The sequence below is a fragment of the Montipora foliosa genome, chromosome 6, assembly GCF_036669935.1.
Source record: "Montipora foliosa isolate CH-2021 chromosome 6, ASM3666993v2, whole genome shotgun sequence".
NCBI lineage: Eukaryota > Metazoa > Cnidaria > Anthozoa > Scleractinia > Acroporidae > Montipora > Montipora foliosa.
In genome coordinates this window covers 17,323,275-17,340,774 of record NC_090874.1, presented here as the reverse complement: position 1 = coordinate 17,340,774, position 17,500 = coordinate 17,323,275, and the positions used below count along the sequence as shown (strand labels likewise).

Sequence of the window (17,500 nt, the reverse complement as noted above, 5' to 3'; positions counted from 1 at the left end):
CGTTTCGAAAATACAGCATTTTGAATTTTCTACTGGTCACTTTGCGTGACACTTTCATACCAAGCTATAACCAGTTTACGCTCACGTAGCATCTAGTTTTTCCAATCATCCAGACATATGGAAAGGCACTCAACTTTCTTAATTTTCTTTTTTTCCCTAGCTTCTGCGCAACCCGTAGCCGTTTTTCCTCTCAACCAAGTCTTCCAAGGACTGGAACGGATTTCACGAGGCAACCTGGCTACTTTTTCCCGCCGCACAATCTGGGCATGGGATGAAAATCGCTCTATTCAGCTTCTGGGGACACCTGATTCATACATTGAGATCCCGAACGGTCCCGGAAGTGACCTCGACACCAGGACGTCGATCACACTTTTGATGCATGTTTTCCCATCTGGAAACCGGGGGCCAATCGTCAGCTTCCAAGAAAACGGTTTGGGAGTCCAGATATGGCAAGAAGGAATGGTTGATGGAAAAGGAATTCTGACCGCCCGCTTCACGTGGAGAGATTTTTCTCAACGTCCTGAAGTCAGTAAAGCCGTCTTAATCATAAACGCCTGGAACTTTATTGGCGCTTCATATGATCACGACTCCGGAATTGCACGTCTTTGGCATCAGGGAAATAAAGTCGACGCGAAGTTCATAGGCAAAAAAATGGAGCTGGCCACACAGTTTTCCATTAGAATTGGAGCTTTAGCAGACAGCAGACAAGGTGATTGTTTTCTGGGAATGGTTGCAGATCTCCATATTTTTGCTGAATCTCTGGGACGAGACGCTGTACGAGCAGTGGGTGGAATCGCTCCACAAGGTATTTTCGACATCCTTGATTTGAATCAAAAGCAAAATCAGGGTAATTCCAACACATAGACAATTCCAAGACGTGCAGACAAGCCAATAAAATCCAGGCTGTCTAAACAATCATTTCCTCCTAGCCAGGGCTTGATCTTTATGAAAGCCTTTGTATGTCCCAGTGGGCACAGAACGAGGGGTACCGTAAAGTTCTTCGAAAGCGACAGTTTTGAAATTGGAAATTTGCCCTGGTACTCAATATGTTTTCTAACGCTTTCTACTTAGAAATTGGACGATTTGGCCGCTTATATCTGTTCTGAGTATGATCAATTCTTTTCGCCATGGGATTTCCAAGATTATTTTTAACCCTCTTCAGGATATGTGTCGTCATGCGAACCATTCATATCCAGCGGGAAATTATTTTGTTTCACCAGGCAGCCATTCTCGTCGAAGCGTTGCGTGACCACCTAAAAAAGGAGACAAATGACAATAGTTTTTTTTTTTCAACACAAAGCAATTGAATTTTCACCGTAACCTTTTTTTAAGGCGGAGCTGAGGCGGAGGAAGAGAAAGATGACTTTTTCGGAGAAGAGGAAGAAGAAGAAGAAGAAGCTGATGTACTGGACGAAGCAGCTGTCATGCAAGATATGAGGATCCTGGACAATGATGACGTCAGAATTATCCGTGCGGAGCCGTTTGCGGCGTTGAAAGAAAGACTCAAAGTTGTGCATATTGATTTGAGTGGAAGCGTCGACCCCGATGGCTTTCAACTTAATAACCCCAAGAGGCTGAGAAGAAAGCTGAAAAGTACAATAATACAAGAATTGAGCAAGAAAGACGTTATGCCAGATAGCAGAGTCAGAATGGTAAGTTGTTTGGTCAACTTTACTTAAAGTGCTGGTCACTCTAAAAAATCTTCAGTTGAACTTCTTGAACTTGTCCAAAACAGGTTTGTTGATTTATGAACCTCAGTTCAAATCAAAGATATTGTTTTAGAGCGGTAAGTCCAGAAATGCATGTAAGCCTATGCATGCCTGCTAAGATGGCCGCCACGATTTTTAGCTCTGCAATTTTATTGTACTTCTTAGCTCTCTAGCTACCATTTATCTTCCATTTGGCGTCCGCCTCACAGCTGGGGCATGCATTCTATCTAAAGCGCGTCTATTCTCAGAATATTTGCCTACAAGGATCGACCTAGTGCTAAAGCGATCCAACTTGGTTAACACTCCTTCGAGGCAAGTCGTTGAATGGAAAAAGCATGGTTTCATCTGTATATGCCTGCCACCGAGAGACCTTACAGTTTTCATGGATATCCAGGCCAAACCGGGCCCGCTTTCCTTTTCAACACTGACTGACCTTTAGCCTCGTACGCCAAGTACTGCGAATGTTCCTTGCAAGCAGCCATTGCCAACGGCCCGTAGAGTTTATAGCCGTCCGGATTTATTTGCTCTTCGACCTCGCAAATATGACTAATATGCCGGGGTTCACTTCCACCAGCTCAAGCTCTATGGTCTACTGCGATATCGTGGACCCAGGCATAACAACAGGGGATGGAATGTATCTCGAAGACATCCTATTCCAACTATAATTAATGGACGCGCTGATTGTAAACAACATAGCGCTTATTACGCTGAAAACATCCAACGGCTCACACAGAGTGCTGTTAAGGAACGTTGAGAAGCTAAAGCAACCTAAGATGTACGGTATACAATCTCTCCTGAAATTATCTATTGTTCTTGGCGCCTATCCCTAAAGTGTTCCACCCGGCTGTATTGAAAAAGATCTAAGGCCTATATCACTTACCTGGACCCTAGCGAAGGATATGGAGGGCTTTACCTGCGGTAGACTTCTACCCCGGTTGGACGGCAAGATCGACCCCCGTCAGTACTCTCGCAAGGGCCACTCCACAACCGATGCCCTTTTATACATGCTTCAAGCCATCAACGAAGCGGTTGATAGTGACGAGGCGTCTGCGCGGATTCTCTTTGCCGATTTCACGAAGGGGTTTGATCTGATTGATCACTCGATATTGATGCAGGAACTCGCCATTCTGGACGTTTATCCAGCGCTCCTAGCTTGGATTGCGGCGTTCTTGACAAACCGGAAGCAGGCACTTAGAATCGGAGGAACTTTGTCAGATTGGTTAACACTAAAAGGAGGAGTTCCCCAAAGGACCAAATTGGGTGTGATCCTCTTCACGATGATGACTAACAAATAGGCCAATTTCGTATTCTAACGGTTGGACTGGATCTAGCATGAAGTGGAGGCTAATGCTGGCAAATCAATTTGCATTTGAAAAAATTTGCCCGCATAAGCCTCCATTTCATGCTAGATCCAGTCCAGCCGTGAGAATTCGAAAATGGTTTATTGCTGTCTGACTGGCGGCTTCGCATCAGATACGTCGATGATACTAGTGCTCTCGAAATAATTCCAAGGAACTCTACTAGTTTACTTAATATTGTAGTGTCAGACATTTATAATTTTGCCATGACTCATAAGACTCAATCCAACTAAGTATAAACAAATGCATATTAATTTTTACACAATGTTAACTGTCTCATTAACCGTATAATAATTGGTGGCAATGTTATTGAGTGTGTTAACACGTATAAGATCTTAGGGGTTATAAAGGACAAAGACCTTAAGTGGAATAGTCATGTCGAGTACATTGCTGAAAAAGCCAGTAGAAAGTTGTATTCGCTTAGAGTACTGCGAAGAGCCGGGGTTGCCAAGCCAACATCCTGAAGATATATCTAAGTACGCTGTCCCAGTTTGGCAGGCCATTCCCGCCTACCTTTCCGATGCCATACAGCGAGTTCAAAAAAGGGCACTCTACATAATCTACCCTGAAGCCGTTTCACATGCGCATGCCTTACAGTGACGTGAATTAGATGGCTTGGACAATAGAAGAGACTACTTGTGTAACAAATATATGAGTCAAATGAAGTCTCCTAGCCATCCTTTACATCATCTGTTATCTAGCCCACTCCTGAATGAGCCCAAGTATCATCTAAGGCGTAACTCTTTTTAAGGACACTATAGCTTGTAGGACGAAGAGAGCGGAGAACTTCTTCACGTTTAGATATTTCAATTAGTATTATTAATTGATGATTCTATTATTATTATTGTAATGATTAGTTGTTAAATTTATTATTAGTAGTATTACAGTTGTAAATCCTAGCTCGTTAATTTTTTTATTTTATTTTACTGCAAGAGGGTTCTTAATAAACTATTACAACAAAAATGTTTACTACCTGTTTCCAACTACAGGGTAAATGTTCGGTTTAGCGTTATTTTGAGGTTGGGGTAAATCCATCTGTTTATCTTTACTTGAGGAATATAAATTAGGGACATTTTGTGACGCTAATTAATATTGCCTGTAATCTTAGTCGGGAGTGTTGTTGAAGTTGGTGAGACGGTCAAGAAGGCATATCTCAATACGTGCATTGTTGGTCATATTCACTATTTTATACTTTAGAATAGGTAATCACATGATTTTGGGTGCAATTTGAACCCACTTCCCCCTGATCACTAGTCGGGTGTGACCCCAAAATGAACTTATGGTATAAATCTAATTATTAAATCCTCAACCTGGGATAATGCAATTCTTGTGCTCTGATTGGTTCACTCAATCTCGGTTACCAGCTCATATACCTTGGTTTGACCTTATATGGTAAATGATTGATCTAAGTGTTGCCAAGCTAAAAGTTTTTTCGCCGGAAATCGAAATTTCTCTTTGAAGAAAGCAAAAAAAAAGTTTTTCTGGACAGCTGGGTTAAATTCCGACGTTTAGAAGTACGCGAAAAGGTAAGAAATGTTTTTGTGATGAGCCTGCGTCTGTCTGACCATAAGGAGTTACACGACATCGCATCGGTTCTCATCAAGTTTTTTTGATTTCGCTCGGATTTGCTCGCTTTTTTCGCTCGCATTTCCTACTTTCTAAACTTTTGGAGTTTAAAGGAATTTAATAAAACAACTATTCCATTCGCGCCTGTTGGATATGAGACTGGTTATAGCCAACTCAGCGCTACGCGCCTCGTTGGCTATTTACCATCTCATATCCAACGTGCGCTCATGGAATAATTGTTAAATATATCGAGAAAGCGACTCGTTATATTCTCGTTTGACGCAATGTTGTATTGGGTTTCAGATTCGAAATGTTTGGTCTTTAAACATCAAGGACCGATGGCGTTTGTACCGTCGCTGGGTCGCAGACATAAGTGAAAGTTATCGTCGCACTATCTCACTTTATCAAGAATAATTTGAAGCGGGTGCCAAGAAAATGAAGGACATTAAAAACTTGGAAGACTTCGAGATACTCAAGAACGCTGATGTCGTCGGTATGACAACAACTGGTAAGTTTACTTCCTCTGGGTTACTTTGGGAAATCAGGGGCCTGATTTAGTATTGAATGAACATCATACGACGCTTTTGACAGTAAAATAATCGGCGAATCCGAAAAACGGCGTGCAAGTGGTGTAAGAACTACCATGCACGCGCCTCTTCCGCTTACCATAAGCACACTTTCCCACTCGAAATCTGAACAAAAGGCTGCGGATCATGATTTTCAAATTAAATTCCGGAATCACACAAAACAACAATCCTGGTTTTATATATAAAAAAAGAGGAACTTAAAAGTTTTCTCGGATTTCGTCTTCAGCAACTGCACTGTGCAAGGCAATGTAAATTTGGCATCATCGGCATCACTCTCAACAATCCAAATCCTTTGTTTATTAGGGCATTTTGACTTTGTTTGTCTACCTTTTCATCGAGTGCTTAGACTTTGCTGTCAATGTTTTCTTTAAGTGAAGAAGGAAATCCTTCGTTTTTAACATTTAGGAAAACCAGATGAATCGTTCTCGCTCAACGTACTTGTGGCGTGATTTTAACCAGCCATTAGGATCGTTTGTTTTCCCTCATCGTGCGTTGTGAGAACTTTGTAGTCAATCTCTTTTGGCTAGTATCATTTTTTCCCCTTCTGATTACCTTATTTTCACCACCTAAAGCACAGTGTCCTAAGGGATTCAGTTCTATGCGTTAAATTAGCTAAGACAGCAGCCGCGATAAGAGTTGCCCAAAAGGCAACCAAGGCCAACGAATTTTCACCGAAAGTTTTCCGACCCAGGCACACAGTATTTGTATTAAAGTGTAAGGCCACTAATCGTTTAGATCTTGCGAGCCTGCATCACTTTGGCGCGCGGTTTTGCTCTTAAGAAACATAGTGAACTCAATTTGTCTACGAAAAGAAGTCCTCTGGACCCAGTTGCCAATACCAGAAAGGAGCAAGGAGTACCTCATAGGAACTGCGTAAGGGGCCAGTGGTTTGGTTCTCTTAAAGAGCGGGAAAAGTCCTTTCACCATATTTTATCCTGAATATCGCTCGCGCACTGCGTCCCGGCCTTTCCAGATTCGAATCCCTGCACGTGCGCTCCAAATATCACCCAACTATCTATCTAGTTAAGGTCGAAAAAAAAAAAGGACCAGAATTACCGGGGAAGTTGCGCATGAAATGGGATAGGAGTGACGCCCACCCTGGCCGTAAGCAAATGTGGTAGAAACTAGTGAAAAAGGAGCCTTCGGGTGTCCTCCGACTGCGGGCAGCCTTTTGTCTTTGGTTGATTTAGATTGCTCTCTATTTTCGGTTAATTGCACCATCGTTTTATCCTATCCGTGGGAGTCCTTTATAATGGATTGTATCATTACGATTTCATGTATCAAACTCGCACTGAATTTTTATCTCCGTGCATCACTTAGGAGCTGCAAAGTTCCGCAGAATTCTGCAAAGACTGAAGCCTCGAATAACGATTGTGGAGGAAGCCGCTGAAGTACTAGAGTCACACATTGTAACTTCTTTGACTCCCGGATGTCAGCATTTGATTCTGATTGGTGACCATCAGCAACTCCGTCCCAATCCCACGGTATTTGATCTCGCAAAGCACTACAACCTGGATGTGTCACTCTTTGAGAGAATGGTAAACAATAGAATGCCTTTTGAGCGGTTGCGATTGCAGCATCGAATGAGGCCAGAAATATCCAAAATGTTGGAACACATTTACGTTAATCCAAAGTTGGAGAACCACGAATCAGTGTTACATTTTGAAAATATCAAGGGCGTGGCTCGTAACATGTTCTTTGTGGATCATGACCAAGGCGAGGTACGAGGTGGTTTTTTTTTAAAAATAAGAATGTACTTTCATAAGAAAGAAAAGACGTTTGGAGCTATAGCAAAAATTATCGAGGAAATCATTCTGTGGGAATATTTGAGGCCTTTTGTCGCAGGAATGAACCAGAAATGTAACGTGCCGTGTCGGGTTTCAGGACCCTTTACTCCCTTGTCATCCTCTGCTCGTTGACCTTCCTACTAGAATTTCTAGCTATTTTCAAGTTGGTTTCCGGTGCATTAACCATTTTTTCTTTACAATACAATGAGATACAATACAATGATTTGCTATTAGTCTCTCAGGACTAATATTACAATACTTTTGTGGGGGACCTTAGCCAGACTGCTTGTTACGCAGTTTACAATTAATTTTTATGGAAGTGAAAGATGCCCCCGTCCAGCTTAGGTTAGACCACAACACCGGGGACTACGTCCCCTACTCTTATCGAACAGTGAGTGGGTTCTTTAATATCCCATACTATTTAATTTCCAACAAGGGTTATGAGACGGGACCTCCCGTTTACAGTCCTTTCCGAAAAGACTTGAAAGTCTAACCGTTTGCAGATGTAATTACAAAGGCAGCACATTCTCCTCAGTTATTTTAAGACCCTGAGTGTTGGTCCGAGCGGAGTCGAACTCACGACCTCCCGCATGACAGCCCGATGCTTAACCAACTGAGCCACCGGTGTACGGTTAAGTTGTTAAGTTGTCTTTAAGATCAAGCTATACCTTTATTATGTCTTAAATTACTGATATGATTTTCCTATTTATAAGTATTCTCAAGATTCCATCACCCAAGAGTAAGATTTCCCCTATTTGGCCTAGTCCCCAGTAGCGGCAGAAACGTGTCTATTTTAAACCGCGTTTTGGGGGGAAATAAACAATAGATAAAAATCGGCTAACTCAATGTTGAACCCGAAGAAAACCTTTTGTTCCAGGTCCATATTATTTAAATGTCGATGCTACGTTATACTGGAAATACAATACGCAAAGAACTTTAACCCAGCCGCCGCTCACTCGAGTTTGGGTATCCTCCCCGAGAAGAGACGCCTGGACGCGTGAGCGGTAGATTGTGTCTGTGTCGTAATATATGCGAAGTTAATAGTTGTGAGAAAGTAGCGTTAGACATCCCAAAACATTGATTTTAACAAAACAGTAATTACATAACAATGCATAAAACGCCAATGCGAAGTTTCCCGATGATACGAGCTTGAGTTTGTGGTCAAATGATCAAATGTGAGTTTGAATTTAACCGGCGAATCATCAACAAAATCGTCGGCCGCCTCAGCTCTCGGTCGACCTCATCGGCCCCCTCGTTTTGCCACCAATAAACTCAGCAGTAATTCCAATCGATCTTGAGGACTTTTACTTGCTCTTACATTAGCGACGTCTGAGAAGAAATTGCAATAGCAATGGATTTGAAAGCCGTATTTTGACCTTGGCGCTAACTGGAAAATTGATGAAGTTTCTGAACTCAGGCGGTAGAAAACGATACAATCCCCATTCTGCAGCTTCTCGAACAATTTCTGTTGTCGAAATCGTGGATGTTTTCTAACTTGAAAGCATTGTAAAGCTCGAACACGTCGGGTCAAAGAACACCGTCGCAACCAAAAATGTAATTTATGCTGGACCGAGTTGTGCAGGAGAGTTTCTGATTGGCGGACATTAACAATGGCTCACCTCACGCGTCCATCCGTGATTTCGGGAGTGAGCGCTGGCTCATTTCCCGAAACAGTGGCTGGTAATCGAGCCTAACGCTGATCGGGACAAACCTGACACCAGATTCTTACTCTTGGCACCGGTAGCTCAGTTGGTTGAGCTCCGGGCTGCCATGCGGGAGACCGTGGCTTCCACACACTCAGGGTCCATAAATACCTGAGGAGAAAGTGCTCCGTTTGTAATGACAACTGCAAATGGTTAGACTTTGAAGTCTTTTCGGATAAGGACGATAAACCGTAGGCTCCATCTCACAACCCTTCAATGTTCATAACCCTGTGGGACGTAAAAGAACCCACAGACTATTCTCAAAGAGTAGGGCATGTAGTTCCCGGTGTTGTGGTATGCCATCTGTGGTGTATCATGGTTGGGAAGGTAAATGCTCGGAGATACCAAGTTACTCTAAAATCGGAGGATAAAAAAAGATTTCTATGTGCGCTGTGGGACAAAATACCGATCCCAATGTACTTTCTTCGGAAAACGTTTGACGAAGTATATTCCATTAATTACTTTTGCAGGATTTTCTGGAGGAGGGAAAGAGCCGATCAAATGAACACGAAGCCAAGTTCCTGGCCTCCCTTTGTCGTTACCTAATCCTACAAGGCTATGACAGAGAAAAAATCACAGTCCTTACAGCTTACACGGGGCAGTTAATCCAGCTCAAGAATGAAATGCCCAAAGATTTCTTCCGCGGAGTACGAGTCTGCGCTGTGGACAACTTCCAAGGCGAAGAAAACGACATAATTCTGTTGTCACTCGTTCGAAGCAACGAAGAAGGAAAAATCGGCTTCCTTCAAACAGAAAACCGCGTGTGTGTGGCATTGTCACGAGCAAAAAAAGGGTTTTTCTGCATCGGTAACATCAGCCTTTTGAAGAACAAGAGCGAATTGTGGTGCAATATTATAAGCGACATGGAGGAAAGAGGGAATGTTGGAAAAGCTTTGACACTCATATGTCAGAATCATCCGCAGAACGTGATTCATGCAGCACGTGCGGATGACTTCAGGTAGGCACCCGAGGGAGGATGTTCAGTGCCTTGCAACACGCGATTAGAATGTGGTCATGTTTGTGAAATGGCTTGTCATCTAACAGATCCAAAGCACAAAGAGTACAGATGTAACAAGCCGTGTGCGAAGTCGCTCTGCAAACTCAACCACAAGTGTAAAAAGAGATGCTTTCAAGAATGCGGTCCCTGCGTACAGCCCGTACAGAAGTTCCTAAATTGTGGCCATCTCCAGAAGGTTCCTTGTTTTAAGAACCCCTCTGAGGTGAAATGCCATTCACCTTGTGAAGAGATTTTGCCATGTGGGCACCGATGCCAAAATGAGTGCTCTGAAGGTTGCACAGTCAGGTGTGCTGCCAAAGTAAAGAAAACTTGGCCCTGTGGACACGAGAATGTTGTAAAATGTCATGAAAATCCTCTGCAGATTCCTTGTAATGCGACATGTGGTGTAGTGTTGAAGTGTGAGCACCGCTGTGCCGGTAAGCCTGCTTTTGTTGACGTTTTCGAACAAGACGACTGTCTAGCACTAACTTCGGTCCGTTGTAGGGGCTCTATAGTTAGGAGTATATTCGTGTAGAAGAACAAGTGCACCAAATTTCAAAACATAGGTTAATGACTTTGAACGATAGCATGAACATTTTTCTCTATGTACCGAATCACATGATTGAGGAATCATGCATATTTGTGTCGACATGTCTCCACTCCTGTCCTTCCCCGAATCGGAGTAACCATACGCAACGACATTAATTTTAATGATGATAACGCCAATAAGAACGCTGCTAAACAGCTTATTTAACCAGGCAAAGAACAATAACTTTCCACGCTTTGTATGTCCCTGCTCGTGCGTTTTCCAGTTTGGTACATTTCTTTGCCGTCATTTGCCCAAACTTTAGGATCTCTTCATGCGCTTCCTGGTGACTGTGCTGGCTCGGTGTCTGGAGATCGTACATTCACCATTAAAATCTTTGTATAAATCTGAGTAAGCTCATACGATAGGATGGACCACCCGCTTGCCGAGATATCGGTCACAGAGGTTGAAAATTTTCCATACGAACACTTCAGCACGCGGTTACCGGGAAGGGGGTGGCTCTCAACTGCAGAAAGACAATGGTTGCTATTAGCAGGCTGGGGGGTGGAAAACTGGGGAAGGTTACAGTTTTTTAAGTCCTTCAAAAGGGAGGGCCATGAAAAAATTAGACAGCAAAAGAGGGAGGGTCACAAGAAATTAAGCCGTTGTGATCATAAAGGGATGCTTTAATATTATGTTATAACACGAATACAACTTGCATGTTAGGTTTGTAAGTACTGAACCATTTTTCTGTGTAACAATTTTTTTTTGGGGGGGGGGGGGGGGAGGGGGGATTAGAAAGTTCCAGGGTAGGGTCAAGTCATTTCAATCCCTTACCTAGATAGGGTCTTTTATTTTCGCCCTTTACTGAAAACTTCCACCCCCCCTCCCCCCTGCTAATTTCTGACAAGCCTCTAAGGAAGATTTTTAGTCAAGGGCCCTACAAAAAGGTTTCATGGATGCTTCTCTGAAGCAACTTTTTCGATGGAAATCACTTCAATCAGAAGCCGCATACGCAACTAGTCCCAGTGCTCAGCTGTAAAAACATGTAAAAACTCAGGAAACGAAAATAGGAGGCGGTTTTTTCACGGCATGGGAACCGTCCCATCATTTTTCGCAAATTGTAGCGTGGAGTTTCTATTTGGACAAAAGTGGAACTGATATTTTGAAAAGTGCAGAAAAGAGGAGGGGCTTATGACGTCATATATAAAAATACATATAAATTTTTCAACTCCATGTTAGAAGGTTCTCATACTGCTGAGTTAAAAAATTGTGAAAAAAAGAGTTTTTGGGCTTTTTCTGTTTTGATCACGTGATTTACCAAATATAGTTGTAAGTCAAACGAGACGAAGAAGAGGACCGTAGCAACGATTTGGCAGTTAAGATTGTCCGGCCCCCGAATGTAAAGTTAAAAGAGTTTTGAGGTTCCTCGAACACACCCTGCGAGCAGAGCCTCTCTAAAACTCACCAGAAGGTGAGCAAGAAAGGCTCTGCAGAAATCGTGTCAAGTCTTTCAAGTCACCGCAGCCCAAGTTTCTGGGCTAGTTACTCCGGTCAAACTGGTTTAGGCAGCGCGCGCATCATACTTTTGACAAGGCGAAGGTCAAAACCGAGCCTTCAGTACGACAATCAATATGGCGTGGGAGTGGGAGTGGGAGTGGGAGTGGGAGTGGGAGTGGGAGTGCGAGTGCGAGTGCGATCGAGACTTGCCTGGGTTTGAAACTGTCTCCAAGCAACGGCTTACGCATACTCAATAAAGAATCTACACGATTTCTGCAGAGTCCTTTCTTTCTCGTCGAGTTAAGAAAGGCTCTTTTGGCAGGGTGCCTTGCACAAAGAAAATCGAGAAATTCTCGCTGGGCTTGTTCGTTATATTTCAACGGGCTGAAAATTGTCATATGAACGTTAACAAAAGCTAATTTCATCCAGACAACCGAGCGAGGCACTTGGGGTACCTTGGAGGAAAGGGTACGTCACACGTACCAGTTTGCAGCCATAAAGCCTGGTTTTCACTAGCGACGCAAGCATAAGCGCAACCATAAGAGAGCTTATTTCACCGTGAAAACGGGGTTGATGCAAGCGCAAGCACAAGGATCAAACATTTTCCTTTTCCTTGTGCTTGCGCTTATGCTTGCGTTCGCTTGCATCGTGTGAAAACGAAACAACACAAGCACAAGGAAATTTGCTACGTCTGTCCAATTAAAGCATTCGTTTCAGATTCCCCACGTGTGAGAATTTGAACAAAATGGCGGACGCCGTGGTTGATTTTGATGCTTATATCGACGTTCGTTTTCACTAGCTTAGCATAAGCTATTTATGCTTGCGCTTGTGCTTGCGTAGCTAGTGAGAACCAGGCTTTAGGGAGCTTTAGCAACGAGAACGGCGACGGCAACAAGAACGTTACAATTTTGCATGTTTAGAGGGCAAAAACAATAGCTTTGCACCCTCTGCACGTGCGTTTTTCATTTTTGTCTATTTCTTTACCGTCGTCAGCAAAATAACAACGTAAAACAAACAAATTTGAGGTTTTATGGAGGAAGTCAGGATTTGGGGATAAATTTTCATTTTCTCCTTAAATTGAACGTGACTCATATTAGTTTCATTCTTCAGGGAATGCCACACCACTTTCGTGTTAGAAAGCTTGGAATAGTCGCGAAGTGATTGCAATGACGTGAACTATTTTTTGAGGTTCAACCGAGGAAAAAACCAAGGAATGATTAAGAGCACGTGTAGAACAGGGTATGTTCTCTGCAAGCCGGTACATTCGCGTTCAGGAGATGATGAGAATAAGCACAGATCATTTGCAGAAATTTTAAAAGAGAGCGATCATGATAAAGGGGACTAAAAGTGTCCCTCAGATCGACATGGCCTCGCTTCATCCTCCCCGTTCAAGGTTTCTGGCTATTCATCAATAAACATGACGTCCTTTTCGTCCATGTTCGCCATCTTTGCTGCAAAAATGTTCTAGAAAAAATATAGCGATTCGTTATTGGCAAGCAGCACGGACGTGACTCGATTCAGGACACAACTTTGTTGGAAGAGTAGCAAAACACTGTAACATTGTTGCGCGTAATGTGAGCTCTGTTCTTTTGTGCCAGAGGGAGTGATTCATTGTGAAACGTGTCGTGTCATGTTGCTTAAAGGGCCAAATCACTGGGATGGCTCATTAAACTTTTTTTTTGTTTTAAATAATAGAGAATGTCTTGAACTGGAAGTTACGCGTTATCTTGCAGTCTAAAGGCTTGATGCAGGAAGTTTACCTTTCAAATCACTTCATATCCTTGTAGAATAAACCTTGTTGGCAAACGAAGGGCTTTGGGGAAAAATTGACTTATTCAAAAGATTAGAAGTCTTAATGGTTCTCTTGTAGTGCGTGTTTAATCCTTCTTTATATTTTAATATACGTTAGGTACCTGCAGTAGCTGTTTGTGGGGCCGTGTTCATCAGCCATGCCGATCCATATGTACCCGAATCCTTTTCTGTGGCCACAGCTGCTCTGAGCCGTGTACCAAAAACTGCCCACCCTGCAAGAAGCCCTGCGGAAACTCCTGCAAACACAGTAAATGCAAGCAGAAATGCGGTGAACCTTGCAAACCCTGCAATGAGCCATGCATCTGGAAATGTCAGCATCACAAATGCACTAAGCTATGCTCCGAGCCTTGCAATCGTAAGCGTTGTGATCAACCTTGCAAAAAACGCCTTCCTTGCAAGCATTTATGCATTGGTCTTTGCGGGGAAAACTGCCCCAAAAAATGCCGAGTGTGTCACAAGGACGAAGTCACAGAGATTTTCTTCGGAACCGAGGACGACCCGAATGCACGGTTTGTGGAATTAGCCGACTGTGGTCACTTGTTTGAAGTAGAAATGATGGATAATTGGATGGATCAAGCACAGGAAACAGATGATGGAAAAGCTGTTGATGTACAGCTTAAGTGCTGCCCAAAGTGTTCGACTCCCATTCGCACCAGCCTGAGGTTCGGCAACATCATTAAGAAGATCCTCGCTGACTTCGAAAAGATAAAGAAGAAGATCTTGCTTGGTGAAGAGCAGCGCAGAGCTGTAGTAAGCAGGCTGAGAGTGAAGGCTCGAAAGATTGTGAAGTTCCTGACGACCAGGGAAAACTCATGAGGGCTCTTGAACATTCCAGCCTTACTGACGAACAAGTAAATGTTTACGAGAATCAGATCAGCTTTTTGCGTTTTCTTCAGGAGCTCGAAGATAAGATTGAGAAGGGAATTGAAGATGAGAGTGAGAGAGCAACAAAAAGCCATCTGGTTTATGTCCCACTGGAAACGAAAGAAGATATTCAAATAATGGTGGAGGAACTTCGGAAGCGTGTAATGGAAACTCGGGCTCGTTTCAGTGAACAAGAATTGGAAGAACTCAACGAAGAGATGTACCGAACACAGCTAGCTGTTGACGTAAAGGTGCTTAAAATGCAAATTAAAGTTCGGGGCATCAGTTCGGTTGCTGTCTATTCCTCGTCACTTGATCGAATTCAAAAAAGACTGGATTCAGAAAAGGCCATTGGTAAGATGACACATTTCACTTGTTTTTGACTGGTTTCTCTGCTTTCAGTGTTCATAACCTCTTTTTCTTGTTTATTATTATTTGCAGTTTATTGAAACATCTGTTTGAAAACTGATTACAAAATTTGGGCTCCCAAAAAGCGTAACCAATTCCTGTTAATCCCTACAAAAAAAAAATCCTGTATCGATATTATATATTCTACATAATAGTATATCTTAAGTATCTAAATGTAAAAATCCTAACCATTGATCTGTGTATTTAAAAATCTTAAATCTTCTCTCTTATAGATCGTTGTAAAAGAAGATAAAAATCCCTAATAATATGTACGGCCTTTAAGCATATCTAAATGTTCATCTTTGCCTTTCTTATGAAAATTTTCAGTTTTCAAGAAGTTTTAAAGCTCCTTGCAATATTCAGAGTGCATGATAGCATTGCTTTCTGCATCTGCTTCAGGACCAAGTCACACGTGTCTCCCACCAAGCACTTGATTGACTTCCTCACCTCTTTTGAATAACCACCCAGTACATTCATGATGATGTTGTGCTGAGAAACTTTATGTCCTTATCTCGATCAGGGTTACTTCTAACTTTACTTTATCAATGACTTGCGCGTCGATGCGATTTGCTCGAACTTCTACTTGCTCGGCAAACAGAGGTACATCCAACAAAGCTTTGAGTTCTTCGTTCTCGTAGACTGGCTTTGGACTGATTCATCTATACCACGTATACTCCTCTCTTGGTAGTAGGTTGTATTTGCTTAGAATCTCGAAGAAAAGGATTCTAAGGACGCTGTTGTGTCTTTCTAGGTATTTGGTTTGAGCGATAGCACTGCATCCCCCCAACACATGCCCGACACTCCCTTGGCCCTTGCCACACATACAACAAGTGTAATCTTGATGATTAGTTGTTTTAATCTTCTTCCCAGTGTACAACATTGTGAGTATAAGCTGTTGGTACAGGTCTTGAACGCCAGTCATCATGTGGGTCGGTGCAGTTCTCCAGTTTTGTTTAGGGCTTCATCCTTCCACCTGCTTGCTAGTAGCTTTCCTTCCCACTTTTGGTCTTCTACTTCTGCCTTTAACTTGCTAACCACTGATTTCTTCAAGGCTTCTTTGACCTGCATGCCTGGGACTTCATCCGCTCCCACTTTAGAGCACGAAGACCGATGATACGTTAGATTCAATTCAAGATCAAATTTTCTAGCAAACGTGACAGCATAGATAGCAAAGGACTGATGTTCTCGCTCTTTTGCCTTCTCGTCGAACATGCGGACAATTCCTATCGTTGGATCGGGGTTTTTATATATCTTTAATGCTGCTTTGATCTTAGTCAGTTTGTATTCCTGTTCAACTGACCTTAAGCCTCTTCCGCCAATGCTCCTTGGCAAGTAAAGGGTTGCATTTGAACTTGTTGGGTGTCGCCCTCCATTCGCGACGATTCGCGACGATGATCTTCCTTACTTGTCGGTCGATTTGTCTGAGCTCTGCTAGAGGCCATGTTTGGGTCCACATCAAATACATTGAAGGGCAAATTCATTTGTGGACTTGACTTTGTTCCAGTCCGAAAGTGGACTAGACCAGATGACAGATTCTCGCTGGATGTATTTCTTGGCAGCAATCTTCAAAGCCTTGTGTCATTCTGTTTTAGGCTCTCTAATACACACAAGAACTTATACTGCTCTCCTTCCTTTAAACTTGCAATCGCCGTTGTCCCCTCCAGGTTTACTTTACCTCCATCAAAAACTTGCTTCCCACCTTTGACATTCGCTACTGAGCATTTCTTTGGATTCAGGTCAAGACCAATATCTTTCAACGCTTCTTGAGTTGACATAAGTACCTAATTTAACTTGGTTTGAGACTGTTCAAATACTTTAAGGTCGTCGATAAACAGCAGATCTGTTACTTTTGCAATAATTGGCGTACTTAACTTGTATCCCTCTGTTGCTCGTAGCATCCACGCCACAGGATTCAAGCATAAGATGAATACTCTGGGACATAAGGAAACTGGGACATAAGAAATCCCCTTGAGGTAGACCCCTCTTGAAGCGGATTGGTTCAGATATCTCAATCCCATTCATCGTTCTGGCGATGATCTTGGTGTTCCAGGAAGGGCATATGTTCTTTATAGTGCCACTGATCCGTTCGGGGAACTTGTGCAGTCACATAGCGTTGCATAGCCAACCATGATCTACTGAATCGTAGGCTTTTTTCACTTCGATCCAGGCTATACTGATGTTTCTTCTTCCTCACACACAGTCCTGTAGTACCATTCTATCTATTAAAAGATTATCTATGGTATCACTGCACTCTGACACTACTACTACTACTACTACCACTACTACTACTACTACTACTACTACTACTACTACTACTACTACTACTACTACTACTACTACTACTACTACTACTACTACTACTACTACTACAACAGTGGGATGGAACGTTCATTATGGTATTTAGCATAGATTTTGACAATCATGAATATGTTTGTGCAGGTTCATTAGCGTTTTCGAACTTTCATTAGCGTCTTTGTGCAATCGTTAAACAAGTTCACATACCTACACAGGCAATAACGTTTTTTGACATTCATTGGCGCAATACATTGTGACTCTACTTTTCCTCTTGGAATTGTATTATTTCAACTTTCTTTACACTTTTTACAACCCGTGAATATGACTCTTTACAAAAACATATCTTGAGTTAGGTATAAATATCAAGTCACTTTCAGTTACATTGCCT

General features: G+C 42.6%; 1 pseudogene; it reads left to right on the top strand.

Annotated features, from left to right (window-relative positions):
* LOC138005106 (NFX1-type zinc finger-containing protein 1-like) overlaps positions 1–17,500 on the top strand; it is a 43,942-nt pseudogene that overhangs the window by 17,166 nt on the left and 9,276 nt on the right.